This window comes from Ammospiza caudacuta, chromosome Z, assembly GCF_027887145.1.
Source record: "Ammospiza caudacuta isolate bAmmCau1 chromosome Z, bAmmCau1.pri, whole genome shotgun sequence".
Classification (NCBI taxonomy): Eukaryota; Metazoa; Chordata; class Aves; order Passeriformes; family Passerellidae; genus Ammospiza; species Ammospiza caudacuta.
The window spans coordinates 25,485,101-25,504,802 of NC_080632.1; the positions used below are offsets into that span (position 1 = coordinate 25,485,101).

The 19,702-nt window shown below is 36.0% G+C and overlaps 1 protein-coding gene across 1 annotated transcript in view; it reads left to right on the forward strand.

The window, feature by feature from the left end:
- Positions 1-19,702, forward strand: part of ADAMTS19 (ADAM metallopeptidase with thrombospondin type 1 motif 19) — a 134,732-nt gene that overhangs the window by 48,542 nt on the left and 66,488 nt on the right. The window lies entirely within an intron of this gene.

Here is a 19,702-nt window from a genome sequence, read left to right on the forward strand (position 1 = left end):
GGAAAGGGATGTCATGTTGGATAATAGTTCTTTGCAGTGATCTTTAAGCAGACAAATACTGGATTTATTGTTTAGTCACTACATGCCTAGACTCGGAGTTTTCAGACCGGACATGAGTATCCTCTTAGGCCAGAGAGAAAAAAGACCAGTATTCTATTATATAGACAAAATTCTCATGTATTCAGGTGGCAAATAGCACACTTTTTTATACTTCTGGTCTTGTTCTACAGAAAGTAAAGAACTTATGTACTCTTCAAAAAGTACTTTTTCATTGTCTCTTAAAATAACAATGATTTATATGAAGATTTAATGGTTTAAAGATGCAATTTTTCTGTTAACCAGAAAAAAATGTTTACTCAAAATCAAAGGCATATGACAAACCTCCCTAGAAATACACTGAAATATATTTCATTAATGATTTTGAATAAAATGTGTGGTGATAATCTTCTAAATATTCCTTCATAAAACCATTTTAAGTGGAAAAATACAAGATTTTTTTCTGTAGAGATAAAAAACATTATTTGCATTGATTGTCGAAATATTGCATTCTTAGGGAAAAGAAATCTGTCTGTATTGCAGACCAAGCATCATGGAGGAGAGAAGGCTTTGGGGAGACCTCATTGTGGCCCTCCAGTGCCTGAAGGGGACTTATAAAAAGAAGGAAGAAGGGTTTTTTATGCAGACAGATAGTGTCAGGACAAGGGGAAATGGTTTTAAACTGAAAGAAGTCAGGTGTGAATTAGGTATATGTAAGAAATTCTTTACTCAGATGGTGGTGAAGCCCTGGAATAGGTTGCCCAGAGAAATTGTGGGAGTTCAAGGCCAGGTTGGATGCACCCCTGAACAACTTGATCTAGTGAAAGGTTTCCCTGCTCACGGCAGGGGCGGTGGAACTAGATGATCTCTAAGGTCCTGTTCAACCATTTTATGATTCCAAAACTCATTAATACTTCATATTTTATAGTTTTGCAAAGTAGACAGAAAGAGAGGAACGATTTCAGGAATTTGATTTCCCTGAAGTGTCTTGAAATTTAGGAAGTAGAATGTATTTATTTCAATATTAAATATTTCCCTATTGCTAGAAATGTTTAGAAGTCTCTGCTGTAGCCAGGAAGTTGAGGGTCTGCTTTCTTACTTCATAGTGTAAATCCAGAGTAACTCAGATAATTGCCTTCCTTACCTACTCCCATGTTTCTGTGTAACATTAAGCTAGACTCTCATGTGGTATCAGTCAGCCCAGGTCAATTGATTTCTGCAAAGCTATTCAGATTTCAGCACTGCCAATTGTTGCAGCCACTGTGAAATTCATTCTGGGTGGAGAACCACAAAGCAATTGTTTTAGGCTGAAAATTGACCAGATCCAAGTGGTTTTGGGTTTCCTCTGATTGGTTGGTTGGCTGCAGCATTTTTATTTTTTTTGCCCCTCCTGTTCTGCTCATTTGTCTCCCTTATATGTCTCCCTTATCTCTGCTTCATTTCTCTCCCTTATTCCTGCAAAGAAGTGTTCATATCATACTGCTCCCATGATTCTCACAATTTTTCTATAGTTTAAAGAGAGGTTTCTGACCTTATTTTTCAGTATGATGACCATGGACATCCTATGATTACAACAGAGGATTTCTCTGAGGGTGGAAAATATCAAGATATTTGTATAAAAATGAAATTAAATTTAGCTAATGAAAAGATTATGTTAGATATGTGATTGTCCAAGGTTCTTTTCCTCCAGAAGACAACTGGGGTTTGGGATCATAGTAGTTTCTCCTACAAGCAAGTTTTGTTAACTTAGTCAGAGGAAGCTGCCTTTTGAATTTTTGGTGATTTGGAATGTTGTTCTTTTTATTGGGCTGACAACAGGTAAAATTATTAGTGTAGACATCCCAGTGAAGTTCTAAAAAAATTTAAGTAATTTAATTGTTGGTTTCCAGAGAAGTGCATTGCAATAGAATCAGCACAAAATGCAAACTGGAGATTGGGCATGCTATACTGTTCTTGTGTGTGACTCTTCTGGTATTACCTTATTGAAGTAATTCAGACAAGCAATTATTCATTGGGAAAATTGTTATTGGGATATTGCAAAAGAGAGGAAAATAAAGTGATATTTCCTCCCTTTAAGAGGAAAGTAAAGAGGTATTTTCTCACTGAAAACAGATATCTCAACAGATGGTTTCTCAACAAGTAGGCTTACAAGTAAACACAGAAAGACTATTTCTTGAAGCAAATATAAGCACCTTTTTAATTTCCCTTCCTCTTGTCTACATTTCCACTTCAGCAACCAAGACAGTGACTCTGTGAGTCATATTTCTTTTGGATTAGATTTGTTGTTTGCTGCTACCTAATGTCTTCTCTGGAAACACTGTACTAGAGTGTTCTTTGAACGCAGTGTCACAGGCATGGAAATATTCTAAAATTATGTGTGTCTTGTATTGGCATCAGTTTGGGGCCCGGTTAATCTGCTGAAACTCAGGCAGTGATTTCTTCATTTTTGATCATTTATTTTTTTAGACATTTTCAGTTAAAGCAACAGCTATAAAAATGTGATTCTATCTAAACTGTTTGTTAAAAAGGATTTTTCCAATAAAATGTAATCTCTAAACAGAGTTCCTCTAAAAACTTGTCAGATTGTTTTTGGGCATAAATACAGCATATTAAAATTTTCTAAGTTTGGTAACATGTAGTGTTGTAGATAAAAAAAAAAAAAGGCAGAAAATTAAGGCCCTATCAGGTTTTTGTTCTGCAGCAGAGGAACTCAATGGTGTGGGTACAAATCACAATTGATAAGGAATCAGACAAACATCTACACAATAAAGACCTAAACCAAAATGAAATGAAAGAACATATTTTCCATCCAACTTAGAAAAGTACCAAAGATAGATTTATTTACTTTTCTTTCCTAATATGAAAGCTATCGATCTTTAATATGAAGAGCTTGGAGTTTTCCTCCAAACTTTTACCCTAGGGACAGAGGTTTAGACCAGCCCTATGCATTAAGAGATATGATAGAAATAGGGAATTGGGCAGACTATCTATGTCCAGTGGTTAATGCTGGAAATACTGAAGATGAATGCTTAGGGCTGGTTACCAATGAACAAGCAGCCAAAGAAGTTGCAGAGAACACAGGCAGCAGCCCAGCCAAAGTAAACTGAAGAAGTGTGTTTCCCTGTACTTCCTCATCTGAATCCATTCATCTGGCTTCCCTCCTCTTATCCAGACTTCTGCTCTGTTGTAGTCTGGCGCAGCTGCCCTCAGCCTAACTAGCTGGTAGCAGTTTGTTGGGAATTGCAGTGAACCTCCTCATGCTGAGCTGTGTGCTGGACTCTCCTGGGCACTCAGTGCTGCTGATTCAGACCTAGTTCAAGTACCTGTGGGCTGCAGAACAGGAGCCCTTGTGACATAAACCATGCTGGCAAGGTTAGTCTTTGTTACTCTTTGTTTTTTGCTTGTTACTTCTCTTTTGTTGAGTCAGTTACTGAAGAAACATCTTGCAGCAGTTATAAATCAATATTGTGGGTTATTTAGGTGTTGTCACTTGTGGGGGTATAGGAAGGTTTCTAATCAGTCAAGGCAAATAGGAATCCAAAAATCCCAGGGCCTCCCATTTATGGTATGTCCTAAAGTTGATGTGCATTTTTGGAAACAGGTGTTTCCACAAGACAAGTAATGCTGAGACTGGGATGTGGGCCACGAGTACTACCACGCAGGATGTAATATAGAACCTATGTATAGGTACTGTTCTGTACATAGCAGAGTACAGTCAGTCTTGCAGATAGAAGTGCAGGAAGAATGTTTAGAGGATGAAATCAGTTAAGGATAGAAAAATGAGGCTTGTAATATTTTTGCAACATCTAGGTTTTTTAACATTTCAGCATTGCTCACAGTCTAGCTGGATACTCGTGAAAGGTGTTACGTTTTAAGTAACTGAATGTTCTATGAGTATATACCATTTTAAAATTCTATTGACTAAGGTTACCTGTACATAGAGATGTACACCAGCAGTTTTTTCAGATATTCATCACCAGTGTAATTAATTTGCTTGGTTTTGTTATGGTTGTTACTGTTCGTGGTGCCATGGGGAATTCAGAGTGGGAGGAGGGCAGTTGAATGACAGTTTGGATGATGAGAAACAATTACAGCAAGTTTCTCCCAGCAAAGGCATAACTGCAGTCTGTTAAATTTCCTAGGTCTTAAATGTTCTCTGACATATCTCTTTGATGCTAGACAAAATTTGCAAAAACAGCAAAAGCATTTTAAGCTCTGAGTTTTGCTCTTCGAATTGATTTGTCCCACTGAACAATAGATACTCTGAGAATGTATCTTATGTAAAGGAAAGATATTTTTTTCAGTAAGATAGCTGACATTCAGAGAACTGGGCTCACAATTTAATCTGCAGAAGATTTCCTGTAGAGGTTTCCAATGTCTAATCTAATCTTAAGGTTCACATAACCTTTACAGTTTTGCATACAGTTTTGCATTCATGCAACATTCTCTTTTCTAGCAAAATCATAGTAGCTCACATATTTACATAGAGAGGAGCACCTCATATAGTGAGAGCACGGGCATCTTATAAGTGCTTTTATAGAAAAGCTAGACGAAGTGATCTCACTCAATTTTAATTCCTGGACTTCTGTTTCTTCTAAAAGAAAAGCAACGTAGCTCAGATGTGTAGTCAGTACCTGCAGATGCCTCAGTAGCTTCATTATTCACATGTGACTTCTGAACACTGATTTTCTTCTGTAGAAATGCATAAGTTCCCTAGGAAGTGATATCCATACGATAGTCCAGTGTATCTAGTATATAAGTACCTTTAATACACAAGATTTTAAAAAAATAATTGGAAAATTTTGACTTCTACAGCCTACAGAATAAAATTTGGTTTTGTTGGTGAGTTACATGTCTGTAAGTATGGCAAAACAGGTCTAATTTATTCTGAATTCCAATAAAAAATGTGAAAAATCGAAGCAAAATAGGTAAATAGAATTTACCTCATATGTCATAAAACATCAAATGAAATATGCATGCTTGGTGCAGTTTCTCAAGAATGTAGAATGCTGACTGTACTACATGTGCTCAGTCATTATATCCAGACGTTGCTGTTACAATCCTCAACTTTATTCTTTTTATATTAAATTCAGTTCAAAAAAGTATTAAACTTCATGTTTAATGAAGAGCAAAACTCTTAAGATGCTTGTTCTATCTTACCTTGCCTTTTGTCTTACTGAGTCAGAATATGACAAGACTCCAATGAGACCAGAGAGATAGGTTTTCATGTAAGGATATGCAAACTTTTGTTTTCAAGCAATGTTGTAACTTCAGACACAAAATTACTGGGTTACAACACATCAGCTTGTTTCATTTTCCAGTGCTTTATTTAAAGTGTTTAAAGCTTAATTAATCTCAACAGCAGTAGGGTGACAGAGAATGAATCTGTCTGAATGGACTCTTGATTTTAATTTCATAATCACTGAGCTTTTAATTAGTGACCCTTACAGTACTTAAAAAAAAAGTCTTTTCTTCATTAAATGATTGATCAAGGACTTGATGCAGGCAACTCCTTTGTTTTCTTTCTTTTATGTTATTTTACTTTGAAGCAGTTAACCAATGTATTTAGAGAGCTGAAAGTAATAGAAAAAAGGTATTTTCTGTTTTGCTTTTCAGATTATAGTACAGAGGTCACTTACTGCTTTCTTGCTAAGTATGTGTTAACAGTCTGTCTTAGGAAGTAGTAGGGCCTTTGAGTGTGTTTAGGAGGATGGGAAGGTTAATTTTCATGTCTACAAATAGTTTCAGATCTTTAAAATGAAGTCTATTTAAATGTTAGATAGAGCTGAGAAAATCTATGACATTCTTTATGGAACTTCCATTAGCCTCTGGATGTTCTATTTAAAGGGGTATTTGAGGCTGAAATGTGTTGCTCATTTGATGTGCAGGATAAAATTGTGTATTTGTTGATAGTGTTGGTGTGGATGGTTGCCTTTGGTACTATTTATTTGTATAATAGTTGTTTATTTGTATAATAGTTCTAAATAAAAAGTAAATGCACGGTTGTTAAGATAGTATTAAAGGTGCAATCATTGCTCAGTCACTAAAGAAATAAACTTTTCCAGATAGTGTCTGTCTTGAAATATCTCTGAGGTTAGACATGATTTTTTTCCCTGTATTGAAATAATACTATTAGGTTAGACCTATATGTAATTCCTGTTGCACATTCCAGTTCAGATTTAGTTGTGCTCTTTCTCATTTAGTTAACATGGGATCATTGTTCTTAACATATATTTAAATCCGAGTGGATTCAGCTAGATCAAGCTCTGAATTTGGCTCTTGAGTAAGGAGTGGTGTAGTATGCCTCAGTACTATCCATAGGCCTTTGTGGTATCATATTCTTTCTGTGAAAATGCATTAAAACTTTTTCATTTTCGGCAGATTATGCTGGTTCATCTCTAGGTATGATTTTTTATTTTATTTTGTTTTCTGTTTAGTTTCAATTTATCTGAGGTATTTAAAATCCTTTTTCAAAGGAACTTGAAATATAGAGAGATGTACTATATGTTAGAATTTTAACATTACACTAAATAGGATTCAAAATATTTATATTTCAATCTGGAACTTCAGTTCAGAATTTTGTCCATAGACAAAATTCCTGTGTCCATCAGAAAATGGCACTGCAACGTAAGGACAAAGGAATCCCATGTATTATGTGGTGGATATTTACTATGTGTTAAAGAAAAGAGAAGGAAATTTCAAACTAATTATCTCAGTAATTTGTGTCTGTCTTATGAACAGTGTGTGCTTTCTAACTTCATGTGGGGATCCTTCCTGAGGCGTGCCAGATACAGAAGTGAAAAATGAGTGAAGCCTCTGAGCAATACTGCCATGGTACACAAGAGATGCTCATGCCAAGGGGCATGGGCAGTGAGACACAAAGCAGAGGACAGAAGTGGGCGGCATGGCTTACTTAGGATTACACAATTTTTTCACCAGGAGAAAATTTACCATTTTTTGCTAATCAGATTGCAAAAGATAAAAACATGCATGATTTAGAGACCGTCTCAATGCATTAAAGAGTGAATTATGTTTTGTGTCACTCTATTCTCTGAAATTGTTGAGAAACTGAATCAGGTCCAAGCAGCTGTGAGCACTTAAAAATATCTTTCATTGTCTCCTGGATTTTACAGCTTCACTACTCATCTTTTATGGGCTTTTTTTAATATGAAAATTATAAAATCATGTGGTTGGAGCTGTAAACAATTGTGCATCAATAATAAGTTACTCTGTATGCTATAATACCAGTATATACTCTATATTAGTCTTTATAAAGAACAATTCTTTACTTAATGTATCATGCATACAATTAAATTAAAAAAATAAAAAAATAAAATGTTCTGTCACACATTACAAATTAAAGGGATTCAGAATCTATGGTTGTAAAATATATAGTTGTTTTCCAGCTAGCATCCATTTTGCTCATATTAGTCTTGTGCTCAGCTCTCCATAGATATGCTTGTGTATAGTTTCTTTATCCCCTTTAAAAGAAGCATTTGCAAAGTAATGCATGAATAGGGAGCTTTATATAGTGTTGTGCTCTAGGGAATCCTAGTGTTTTTTAGTGGAAATGGTTTCAGAACAATGTTTTCAGAGTGGCAAGTAGCTCCTTGCAACTAATGCATCAGTTTCTGCATCCTGTAACTATATAATGGTGAGGAAAAAAACAATGTAATGGAGTTAGATTGTAAAAACCACATCTGTTTGAAGAGTGAGATTGGAAGTCAGTGGTACATGAGTCCTTTAACTGAGGAGGAGACAAAAAGAGCTCCATGTTTGTGGAGAGTACTGCAGATGATCTATTCAACTGCATCTAGCTTGTCAAAACACAAGGAAAAGTGCTCCACAAACATCAGCAGAATAGAACAGAGGGAAACAGCCGAGTCTCTCTCTTCACTTGAATGTCTTTGGGAAGACTTTCAGTTTGAATCTGTTTTGTAGCTCCCTTTTGTAGCATTTAAGTGGCAACAAGGTTTTTTAGTTATTTTTTTGGTTTTGTTTTGTTTTGTTTTGTTTTTGTAGTTTGTTTTGAGTCTATACTGAAGTTTTTAGTCTATACTGAAGATTTTTACCAGGGTGATTGTACCCTACACTGAATAAAACATCAAGTAAGTCTTCCTTTTACTCTGATTGCTCAAGCAGAGGCTAATGCTGCATTCTAGTTCTCAATTACCTTGCATGTTGCAGACTTTGCAAAGGTTATTTTGGGTTATGATTGGTACCCTGGGAGAAGAATGACCTGGGTAGACACTCAGTCTACTCAGCTTGCTTTCATTGAAATCAAACTTTCTGAGAATCATCCCAACAAACTCCAGGAATTTATGAAGTGAAAACAGTTTGCAAGAGCATTGAGACATGGACTTGAAGAAACTCATCAGATTGTGCCATCCATCAGTTAACACTGATTCTTACTGGGGCAGCATAAATGCTGTCATCATGTGTGATAGTACAGCATGAAACAACATAGCATTAGTTATACCAGTGTAGACAAAATACTGGTTGAATATCTGCAGATAACAATAGTAATTTTAAATCAAATTATTTTAGCTAAAAAGAGATGTGGTGGAAGACCCTTCTCAAGGTAGCTTTTCCTTTGTTCTCATTGAACAAAAGGCACTAACTAAGCTATGCATCTACATCTGGTCCTTGTTTTCTTTATAAAGGAACAATTGGCTATTCAATTCATATTTTCTAGAATATATGCTAGTACTTTATGCTATAAACAGCCCCAAGAGCAGTCACTTTCTTATAGTGCATCTCTCAGTGAAACAAAGTACAGTTTCACACAAAAATCTTAAATAGCATAAACTGCAAAAGCTTTGGCCATAGAATAGTACATTATACTAAAAGTCAAAGAAAAACCAGACTAATACCTTTTTCAATCCCACTAGCTGCCCCTTGTCTCACATGAAAGAGAGCACCCCATTAAAAATGGGAACAAAAATCCTGACTATTTTCTTTAAGTGTGATCTCAGTAACAGAAAAATAATCACTTCCTATCACCTAAGTTGAGTGTATCCTAAAAACATGAGAAGTGTTTTAGGAATGACTCTGGTTGCAGAAAATGAGGAAATGTTTTACTGTGCTAAAGCCCTCTGTGTCAAGGAATAATTTTATATTTCTGTAACAGAGGTCATTTTCATAACATTGGTATAATAAAATAAATTACAAAAGAAAGCAAGACAGTCTCATTTTCCTTAGTTTGTTGCAGGAACAAAAATAAATGTAAATAATGTATTATAGGGTGAAAAATATGTGAGCAATTTCGCACTGGTCTGTTGCATAGTGGGTGGTACCAGCCACCTTCCAGGAAGAAGGCACCCAAAAATAAGTTACAGGAGAATCAGCTAAATAGGGTATCAAGGCTGTATTTCTTTTAAGACCAGGAAAAAGATCAGTGATATATTTTGAGTAGATCAAGCTGGTATGGGGTATTGATATTACAGAAGCCTGGGGAACATATTCAGGAGAAAAAAAGATTTGATGGAATGAGACAGGAGGTGAATTCAAAGGTGTTGCATTGTGTGTAGAGTACAGAATGTGGGGGCAGCTTTAGCAGCTGCACACTTTATGAATGTCAGAACTGAAATCCAGATATCAGGAAGGCAAAAGGAGAGATAGTCGCTTGGGTGAATATTTTCACTACTTTGACAGAGTGACATAATTCTTAATTTATTCCAGTATGCATTTTACTCTGTGATGCTGATATAATTTGACCCAAGTGTATCAACTTGTAGACTCATAATGGTCTGAAATATGTTAAAGTGAACTCACACTGCAGCACAGCAGTGGAAGCAGTTCTGAAAACTATTTGTACCATGTGGTGTTCCAGGGCTACATTTAATCATCACATTTTTTACAGGAAGAGGCAAATTTTTTCAGAGGCAGAATCAGAGATAAGAGAGAGTTGTAAACATACAGCATTTTCATTAAAATAATAATGCAATAAGTATTTTCTGCTTTTTTTTGTTTCTGTTTACAAATAAATGAGGACATTAAATCTTAAAATGACATATGTGCTCAAGTTTTAAGGCCAGCACAATTCTTTTAAGGTTGCAGAAATTATGTCAAATGGAAAATAAAGTCTGCCTCAGAAGTGATCTTGGAAACTAGGGTAACTTTTAAAGCCCCTGCATGGTTCCCTGGAATTCTAAAACTTACACTTACATCGGCATTTAATCAACATGCTGTTTCTGTGCGCTGTGCTTCTTATTTCCTTAAGCCAGGGCCCATGACATCAAATGATAAGGCCTTAAAAAAATATATTTTAAAAGAAAATGTTGGGGTGTTTTCATGTATTCCAGACATTTAATATATTTTTTAATTGACCAAGCCTTTCTGTGTGTTATTTTTATAAAAAAATATGTTTAAATAGTGATTAAATTAAAAAAAAAAAAGGCAACTTAAAAACTGGCAGCAGCAAGAAAGCATCTGAGACAAAAGCTGTAATAATTTATTAGGAAGAGTTGTCTTCATCAAATGAGGTCTGTTTCTCTTTCTTAGTAGTAGCAGGTATTCATACTGTGATTTCCTATACTGTGATATTCTAGACAAAAATTTCACTTGTCTTTTTTGGCACAGTTATGTTCCTTTGAATTCACACTAGAAACTTTCGTTCCTACTTCCCCTTTTACAGTCATATCCTGGGAGAAACTTCAGTTTACAAGCCTCCAAAATATTGGACTATAATTGTACTCCAAAGTACAATTATACTGGGCTAGAAAATGAACTTGTTCTCTCTTTTTCTTTAAGTTAACTCTTTTTAAATACTTGTCCTAGTAAATATGTGCCTTCTATTTTTGAATGGACAAATACCAGATATTAATCATCCAACACTAATCAGGCTGTTTAAGAATGAAGGATTTGCTCCCGTGTATCAGGTGTTTTATTTGTAAAAAAGTGTTCTAGAAAGAAAAATGCGGGTTTCATAATACTTTTTTCCTGTTATCTGTTTTTAACATGGGAAATTTCTTTTTAAATGATCTGAGGAATAATTTGTCTCTTAAAAGAACTTCAGAGAGAATTTTCACTTTCAAGACCTCCTCTATCAAGTTTTTGTGTGGCACTATTAAGCAAAGATAACCACTTACGTATTCCAGATGTTCACAGTGGTTCCACTTGCTTTCTGATAGTTTCAAGAGCTACTACATGCTCTAATATTAGTTTCCAGCAACTGAACAGAACTTGACTCAAGTTGAAAACAGCAAGGAAGAGAATATGTTTTAGAAAAGGCTAGTTCTGTATGGATGCTGTATTGAACAGTATTAATTTTTCTTTTATCTTTGAAAGAGTACCCTCTGTGGATATTCTGAATTCATGAGGGTCAGAATTCTATGACCACATTCCATTAGATATTCCACACGAGGAGGGTTTAATGTTTAAAACTAAGTGTACTTACCTGAGGACATTTGATATTGTGTAGGATTTTGATTTAGCAGAAAATTATATGGCAGTATACTGAAATCAATGCAAGCCATTGTGCAGCCATTGCAATGCACTGTGGGATCACAGTACAAATCTCATTCTCACTATTGGCCCTCATGTGCTCACTGTCATGATGCTGAGCATCCCCCGGGGCTGGGAAGGAATATGTGTGTAAAAGCCTGCTCAAGCCCACTGCTCTGTTCAAAGTTCATTTTGTCAGTTATTCAGTTTTTGTACTCTCTTTTGAGCTGAGCTACGTATGCACTTACCCCTTGCTGGGCTGGCTAACTCAAGAAGCTGTTTACACTCTTTTAAATAACTCAGGCATAAACATTTCCACAAACAGTTAATCCACTGGACTGATATAAGCATTTATCTAAAAGTAGCTCTCCAGTCCCTCTTGGGTTCAGTTTTCTTTGCAGCAGCTGTGATCAGTCATTCCCTGCATTCTTTGCTCAGCTTCGTAAGTACATCACCCTTGCCACCACACCTCTTTTAGGGGTTTCCTGACCAGAAATCAAAAGGTAATTTTATTTGTTTAATAAACGGGTTTATTCAAGAAAAACAGGTTTGAAAAAGAAAAATGAAATATAAACTAAATAAAGACCAAAAGAGAAGAAAAAGAAAAGTGAATATATGTATGTGCTCAGAAGCATAGAGATGGTCAAATGAATAAGATACAGCCTTCACAGCATGTGCATCTTGTAGCACTACACAAGTGTAGGTGTCAGTCTGGATTAGTGGTGCATGCAGCCACAAAGGTAAAGAAGAAAAAGGGAAGTGTATTATTTGGTTTGTGTATTTCCTGGTCATGGTGGTCCGTTTATAGCAGTCTTTCCTTAGGGTCTGTGTGGGAAAGCCTGAAAGACTGCCAAGCAACATTGTCACATTGCCCACCTTTAAAGAAGATGTAATTGTAGAACAAGTTGTAAAACAGAAAGCAAGTTTGAATTGTTAAAATTACTTCCTGTGGTATACTGCAGTGTTCACTGTCATCCATCTCACCATTTCGCAGAGTAACAAAGGCTTTTGTCGGTGTACATAAACAGTTTTATGGTAGGAAGCAGGCCCAAACTCATTATCTGGGGCATGTGATAATCATTCAAAGTAAGCTGTGTATCTGTCATCCCTATCCAATGCATCAGTGAAAACCATATCCTCAAGATTAACTTATTTATGCATGTGTTTTGTGAGAGCTGTTCTTGTGCTAAGCTTGCAACCTGTTGCTGGCTCTTTAAGTAACAAACTTTCCCTTTACTAGGTGAGCCTCATTCAGTTTTGTTGCCAAATTAAGTGGGGTGTCTTCAAAGTCACATCCTATTTGATTGTATACAGCAGTTCCATGAAGGTTTCATACAGCACTCTTATAATTTACCCAGGTACTTTAGGAACTGAAAGTCTTTATTGTGTAAGTCCTAAAATAGACATTTCTACTTCTGTCCAAATGCTTAATTTATAAATTTAGATCAAGATTCTTATTAATTTTCAATGCCATGTAAAACAAACACCTAGAGAAGTTGCTCATGAAAATTATGCAATGAGAAAGTTAAAGTAAACTGTTTCAATTTCTTAGAAGATTGAGTTACTTCTTAGAAAGGTTACAGTTGGTTTTTCTTTCATGTTCATAGTATGACAAAATATGAAGCTAAGAAAATTTTTATTGCATAAATCTTCATATCCAATTTTTCATATTTTCTTCTGAGTAGAATCATTTAGGACCTCTTTAATACTAATTATATTAATCTTTTCAAGTTGGGTTTTTTTCTCTTTCTAGATTACAGAAAGAAGGTGAAACAAGGAGATAAGGAAGTTGTGACTTTCTCAAATTTATGACTTTCAGCTTTTCTTTTAACGCTATGCAGTTTTCTTTTCCATCTGTGTCTTTTCCTGTTCATGCATACTTTCATGGACAAGTTTTCCACTTGATGATGTTGCCTTTAAAAAAAAAAGGGGGGGGTAATTAAAATATTTTAAAAGTATACTGACTGTACTCAGTGACAGTGTGTTATGGCGTTAAATATTTTCCTTTAAATTTTTAAGAAATTCTTATATGTGGCTTATACATTAAAAAAAAAAGATGACTTGGGAATTACTTGTCAGTTTTTACACTAGAAGAAAATATCCTTGAGTTCAGAGATGCCTTGCTTCATAAACTGTTTGGAAGTAGTAGCCTGCATATGCTTTCATATGGTTTGAAGCATTCTGGATAGTTCAGTAAAAAAAACTGACAAAAAGAATTGTTTACAGGCATCAAGATACTGAAAAGGGAGTGAAAAAGAAGATGAAGTATAGACAAGGTAATGCATATTAAGAAAAGTACTAGTCTTCAGCCTGTATATGTGTGAAGTCATGGGCATTGCTGCCACTGAGGAAAGAGATCAGAGAATGGTAAGGGCCGGTTCTCTGAAAATTTCAGAATTGTTAGGGTTGCAATGGACTTCTGGAGATCATCCAGTCCAATCCCCCTGCAAAAGCAAGTTCACCTAGAGCTGGTGAAAAAAAGAAATGTCCAGGTGGGTTTGAATGTCTTGCAAGAGAGAGACTCCATGACCTCCCTGGGCAGCCTGTTCCTGTGCTCTGACTTCCTCAATGTAAAGAATTTTTTTCTCATGTTGAAGTGGAATTTCTTGTGTTTTGGTTATGGCCATTGCTACTTGTCCTGTCATGGGCACCATGGAAAAGAGTCTGGCACCATTCTCTTGGTGCCTGCCTTTGGCATATTTATATTGACTAGTAAGATCCCCTCTCAGTTTTCTCTTCTCTGGACTGAACAGGCCCAGCTCCTGCAGTCTCTCCTCAGAAGAGAGGTGCTCCAGATCACAGATCACCTCTGTTTCCTCCACTGGACCCTCTGCAGTGGCTCTTTGTCTTGGGCTCAGAACTGCACATGGCACTCAGGTGTGGCCTCACTCGAGCTGAGTGGAGGGCAGGATTACCTCACTCAGCCTGCTGGCAATGCTCTTCCCAGTGTGCCCAGGATACCATTGGTCCTCATGATCAGCTGAGTAAACTGAATGTTAGGACTGAGCAGGAAAAAGTAGAAAACCACAGAAAAATCATTATGTTGGTCTTCTATTATCCCATGGTAAAATAGTCATTTTAACTATAACCACTTTTGTCAGAAAGACTTTAGTAGTACAAGAGTAAGTAAGGTATGCAGTGGGACATAAGATATCAAATACGCGTAAATGGCCTCTGCCAGAGGAGTTGCTAAATTCACTAGATCTTCTCAGTTGATCACTGCAGTTGCTGATAGAGATGTAGAAGGGCATAAATTACTTTTAATAGATGAATAGAGCTTTGTATTTGAATTAGAGCACCCTCTCTGCAGTCTTCATAAAAGGAGACATATGTACTGTTGTAGGCAACTACACTCTGGAGTTATTTGCCATGACAAGTTATAGACCCAGGTAGATGCATGTAAGAAGAATACCCAAATTCAGAGAATAAGTACTTTGCTGGCTGTAAAAGTTGGCTGTACCAATGCAGCCAGCCTTTAGCTCAGGGCATCCCTATGTCCCTTGTCAGCAAAGGCCAGGAATGGGCAGTGGGGAAAATTTACTTATTGTGTCCTCTGTGTATTCATCTTGGCAGAAATGTTTTCATGTGCGCAGCACGTTAAAAGAAAATTAGTATCTTTCAGCACTTTTGCTATCCCATCCCTCTAACAGTATCTTGGAGGCCTGTGGACCCTTCAGATGTTGCAAGAACTAAAAACCTAAAACTGTGTAAATACACATTCAGAATTTAGTTTTGCAATTATGGCATGCATGCATACTCTCCATTTTTAGTCTTTTCCACTTCTCAGGGGAAATTAAGGATTAAAGTGCAGCAGTTTCTTTCAAGGTGTAGGAGTAAGCTTAATAGTCTATTCTGAAACATAAAATCACACACTTATTAGTACACATAAATTAGTGTAGTTATTGATGTTCTGCTGAAAGCATGGATCTTCTAAGATGTACATAAGTCATAAAATAACAAAAGACATGAATAAAAATTAAATTGCATTTGGGAATAATGCAACAGAAGCTGATTTGATTGTATCCCATTATTTTTTCTGATGTCTTGCTGTGATGTGTGTTTGTGAAGATACCCCACACACATGAGTATATATACTTGCCCTCGCTGTTATATCGCTCACTTAAAAAGACAAAAATAAATGTTCCTGGGCTTTGGATTTTGTATTTGAGAATTCTGGTTGTTAACTGTCTTGTTTTGATTACTGGTATGGTTAAGAGCTGCTGATTCACAGACAACTGACAAAACTTGTTTTTCCTGGAAGTCATCTGTGACTCTCTTCAGAACAGCTTGTGCTAATTAGACTTTGAAGTGTCCTCTTGGTGGAAAACTTTTATTTCCTGCTTTTTTTAAAAAAGGTCTGCTTTTTTAGCAGGTCTGCTAAAAAAAATAATTTGTTAGATTAGTAATCAAGTGCAGTTAAATAATGATTTTTATGCTTAAAAGCCCATTGATTTTCCAGTTCATTTAAAATATATTTTAAATATTTTACTGTGAAATATTTATTTGTGAATCAAAAGCCAGAGGTACTTGGACTTTAAATTATGCTTCTGTTGTAGTGGCTTGTGAGTTTTGTGCACCACTGATAATTCAAATGAAGATCATGCTGTTGGAAGTTCTGAATAAATGCATAGCTAATACCATAACAAAAAAATCTTTAATATCTTGTGAAACCAAGGAAGTTCAGAGGAAAAGAAATGTAAGTGGGATGAGTAAGTAATTTGGGTGGTTAGAGTTCCAGAATATTAACTCTGTTTTTACAGTGCTCACTGTAAAAGGAAAAGAACCATTTTCTAGCCTTTTAGAATGCAGTATTGCAGTCATACCTACATGGTTTGTGGTCACTGTAAGGAAGACAGTGTTTGTAAGGTTGACTGCTTGTCTCTTGCTGTGATTCTCTTTGGGGTTTGTTTACTATGGAGTTTTTGTTCCTGGGGGCAATGCTGACAATTGCCTTTTTAACATAGGTAGGGGATTTATGTTACAGGCAGCTGGCCCTGAATGAATAGGTAAAGCTAACAGACTTGTTCAGATACTTTAGCTGGTGACGTGTTAAGTGTAACATCCCTGTCAGATGAATTAGCACTTTTCAACAGAAGTGGTGTAGATATGCACCTAATTTCAAAGAATAAGTAGGTTGGTGATTTGATGAATATGTTCATTAACAAACAAGAAAATTTGTCATAGTTTGTAGAATGAAACACTGGCATCTAAGGGTAGCACTAATAACAGGAGTTATAAACTACTGCTATGACTTGGGGAAAAGTTCCACTTTTTTGAAGCAGCATTTATTTCATTTGGATATTTACGTGTTTGATAAGAAAATGTAGTCCCTATGTGCTTCTTCTCAGGCACAAAGCTACAGCTTTACTCTTCTAATTGATGTGACATGTATTTTCTTCTGAATTAACTTGAGGAAAAGTTATCCACAGAGAGAAGTAATTTGAATCTATTACATTTGATTCATGTATTCAATCAAGTTTTTTTTTTTGGTTTCAAACCATAGCTTTTTGTAGATAAATAATCAGATCCTCCCCTATATTGTCAGTGAGATAAAGTTACTGATTTCTAGCTAATACTTTCCAGATACTAAGTGTTTTAATTTGAAACAGTGTGTTGAGGCTAATAGGTTTCACTAGGAATATCTTAATCATAACAAGGGAGCAATTGTTCATTGACCTTTTATTGTTTTGGGTTGTTTTTTTTTTTTTAAGTGTGGATTTAACCTTGGAGCAGTTCCAGCTGTGTTAATAAACCTCAGGAAGCTTCACTCAACATAAATATATTATAAAAAATTTGGTCTCTTACCTAATACGTAGACAACTAAGCAAGAGCAGCTGCTTACTGAAGTCAGTTTCTTTTTCACTACATGTGAAATTCATAAGCAAAAACAAGACATGAAACTAGTTCACAGCTGGTAGTTGACTGATATACACTCAGCAGTTGCTATTGAATCTGGCTTGCACATAGGCGGTTGAATTTAGTTAATAGGGGAGAAGTCATAAAGTATTAATTGCTTTTGATGCTTTCAGACATTTCTAGAATCAGCAAACTAATTTAATCTCAATGAAATTTACATCTTATGTTTTATCTGCCAAACTTATAAAGTTCAAACATAATCAATTTTCTTCAAAGAATTCCAAGTATGAAAACATTTTTGGTTCTATGTGAGAATATGAGCATTACTTGAGTATTATTATGAATATTATATGATCAATATATGAGTATTATTGAAAATTCTTAATAATGCTGACTATTTCTTTTGCAGAATAGGTATGAAATGGAAACATTTGTAATTCTTTGCGAGTAAATGGAGGGGGCAGTCAGAATAGTGGACAGCAACTGGTAGTACTCATGTTGGATGGAAAACCTGCCAGTTTAGAGGTTTAGAGGGAAAAGCTGCCATTTTAGAGGGGCACAAGTATAAATTGATGCATGACATTGATACTTGATGGTTTGGTTTTGGTTTTTTTTAGTGTGGTTTTTTGTTTGTTTGTTTTTTCATTTTAGAGGTTAGAAGAAGGTTAGGGGATTCCTTTTCCCTTGAGAAAGGTAGAGATTATCCTACAGTTTTTGGTTAGTACTGAGCATCATCAGGAAGAGGGAGGTTTGGGAATTCTCTTTCTGTAGATCCCAGCAATTAAGTTTTATCCAACTGAGAGTAGCCATCAACACTGTCATGACTGAGCTCCAGATGGCAACTAAACACCACAGAGCTGCTTGCTCTTTCCCCACGCACTGAAATGGGAAAAAAGAATTGCAAGGGTAAGAGTGAAAAAAGCAATGGGTTCAGATAAAAATAGTTTCCTAATTGAAATAAAAATAACAGTAAGAATGATATCAATAATGAGAAGGAAAATAACAGAGATAGGTAAATGCCAAGCAAGATGATGCTGCTGAAAACAACTGCTTACCACCAACCAGCTGAAGGCTGGACAGTCCCTGAGCCTCAGCCCCTTGGCAGCCTCCTGCCTCCTCTTTTTGCTGAGCACAGCCCTACAGGGTGTGGGATATCCTGCTCAGCTGGGGCCATCTGTGCGGCCTGTGCCCTCTGCCAGTGTCTGCCCAAGTGGTGCGAGGAGGAGGAGGAGGAGAGGCCTTCAATCTGTGTAACCACTGCTCAGCAACAAGTAGCACCTCCCTGTGTTACCTCGCTTTTCTAACACAAACCCAAAACAGGTCCTTACCAGCTACTGTGTAATTAACTCTATCACAGCCAAAATGAGCAAGAAAAGTATTTCTAAATGTTTTGCCTTATAATAAACGATCACTCCCAGTACTTCAAAATGCAGTACTGGGTTTTGTCTATGGCAAGAGTGATTTTTCTATTTTATTGGACCAATTTTGAAGTTCACTGATGATGGCTAAAATCAGGACCCTGATTGCTTCTTCTGGTACTGTTACCAGCTGTACTACTTCAAGCTCCAGCATTAAAAGTCTTTCTGTCTTTTTCAGTTTGGTGATCAAATTGTAAAAGAGGATGCATATATTTGTGGAACTACAAGGCACAAAATTTTAGAAATATTCTTGGTTATAGTTCAGTCATTGCAACAAAACGTTTTTGAAATAAAACATTGCATTTCAGAGCATTTCTTCTCTGTTTTTTATTGAAGTTAGTATGAGTGATACCTATGTTTAGCATGAGGTCTCATTTGAAAGCCTACATTTTTTTTTCCTGATGAGATTGTGCTTTTTCTTTCGTATCCCAGATGGCTATTCCCTATTTTGGAAACAAATAGTAAAAGTCTAAATACTCTGCCTTATTCAAATTTTATTTGTCATTGTTTTGTTTAGTCCTGGACACCATTTTTTGTCAAAAGTTCTGTGTCCAAAAGCTTTCAGCCAGTTCTTTTGAGGGTGATACTCAAGAGTTGGCAGAATAGTGATGGGCTTACTACTACTTGTGGGTGAAGTGTTGTGCTCACAGACTGACAGATATTTGGACTGTAAGAAGAAAGGCTTATCTTATTAAATTGGAATGATAATTATGACTGAATTTCAAATACTGTCAAACATTTCAAACTTGACCTTTACATGCAAATAATCCAGCAAACATGCTGAACTGGAGGGCACCATTCCATTGAAAAGAAGTTCCTGGGAAGAAGGCCAAATGCTTGAAACAGTGTTTTGATTGCTTACTCCAGATTTTCAAACAAGGAACGACGACAATCATCCCCATTAAATGTGTTTGTGGTCTGAAAAATTTACCATTACTCAAATTAAG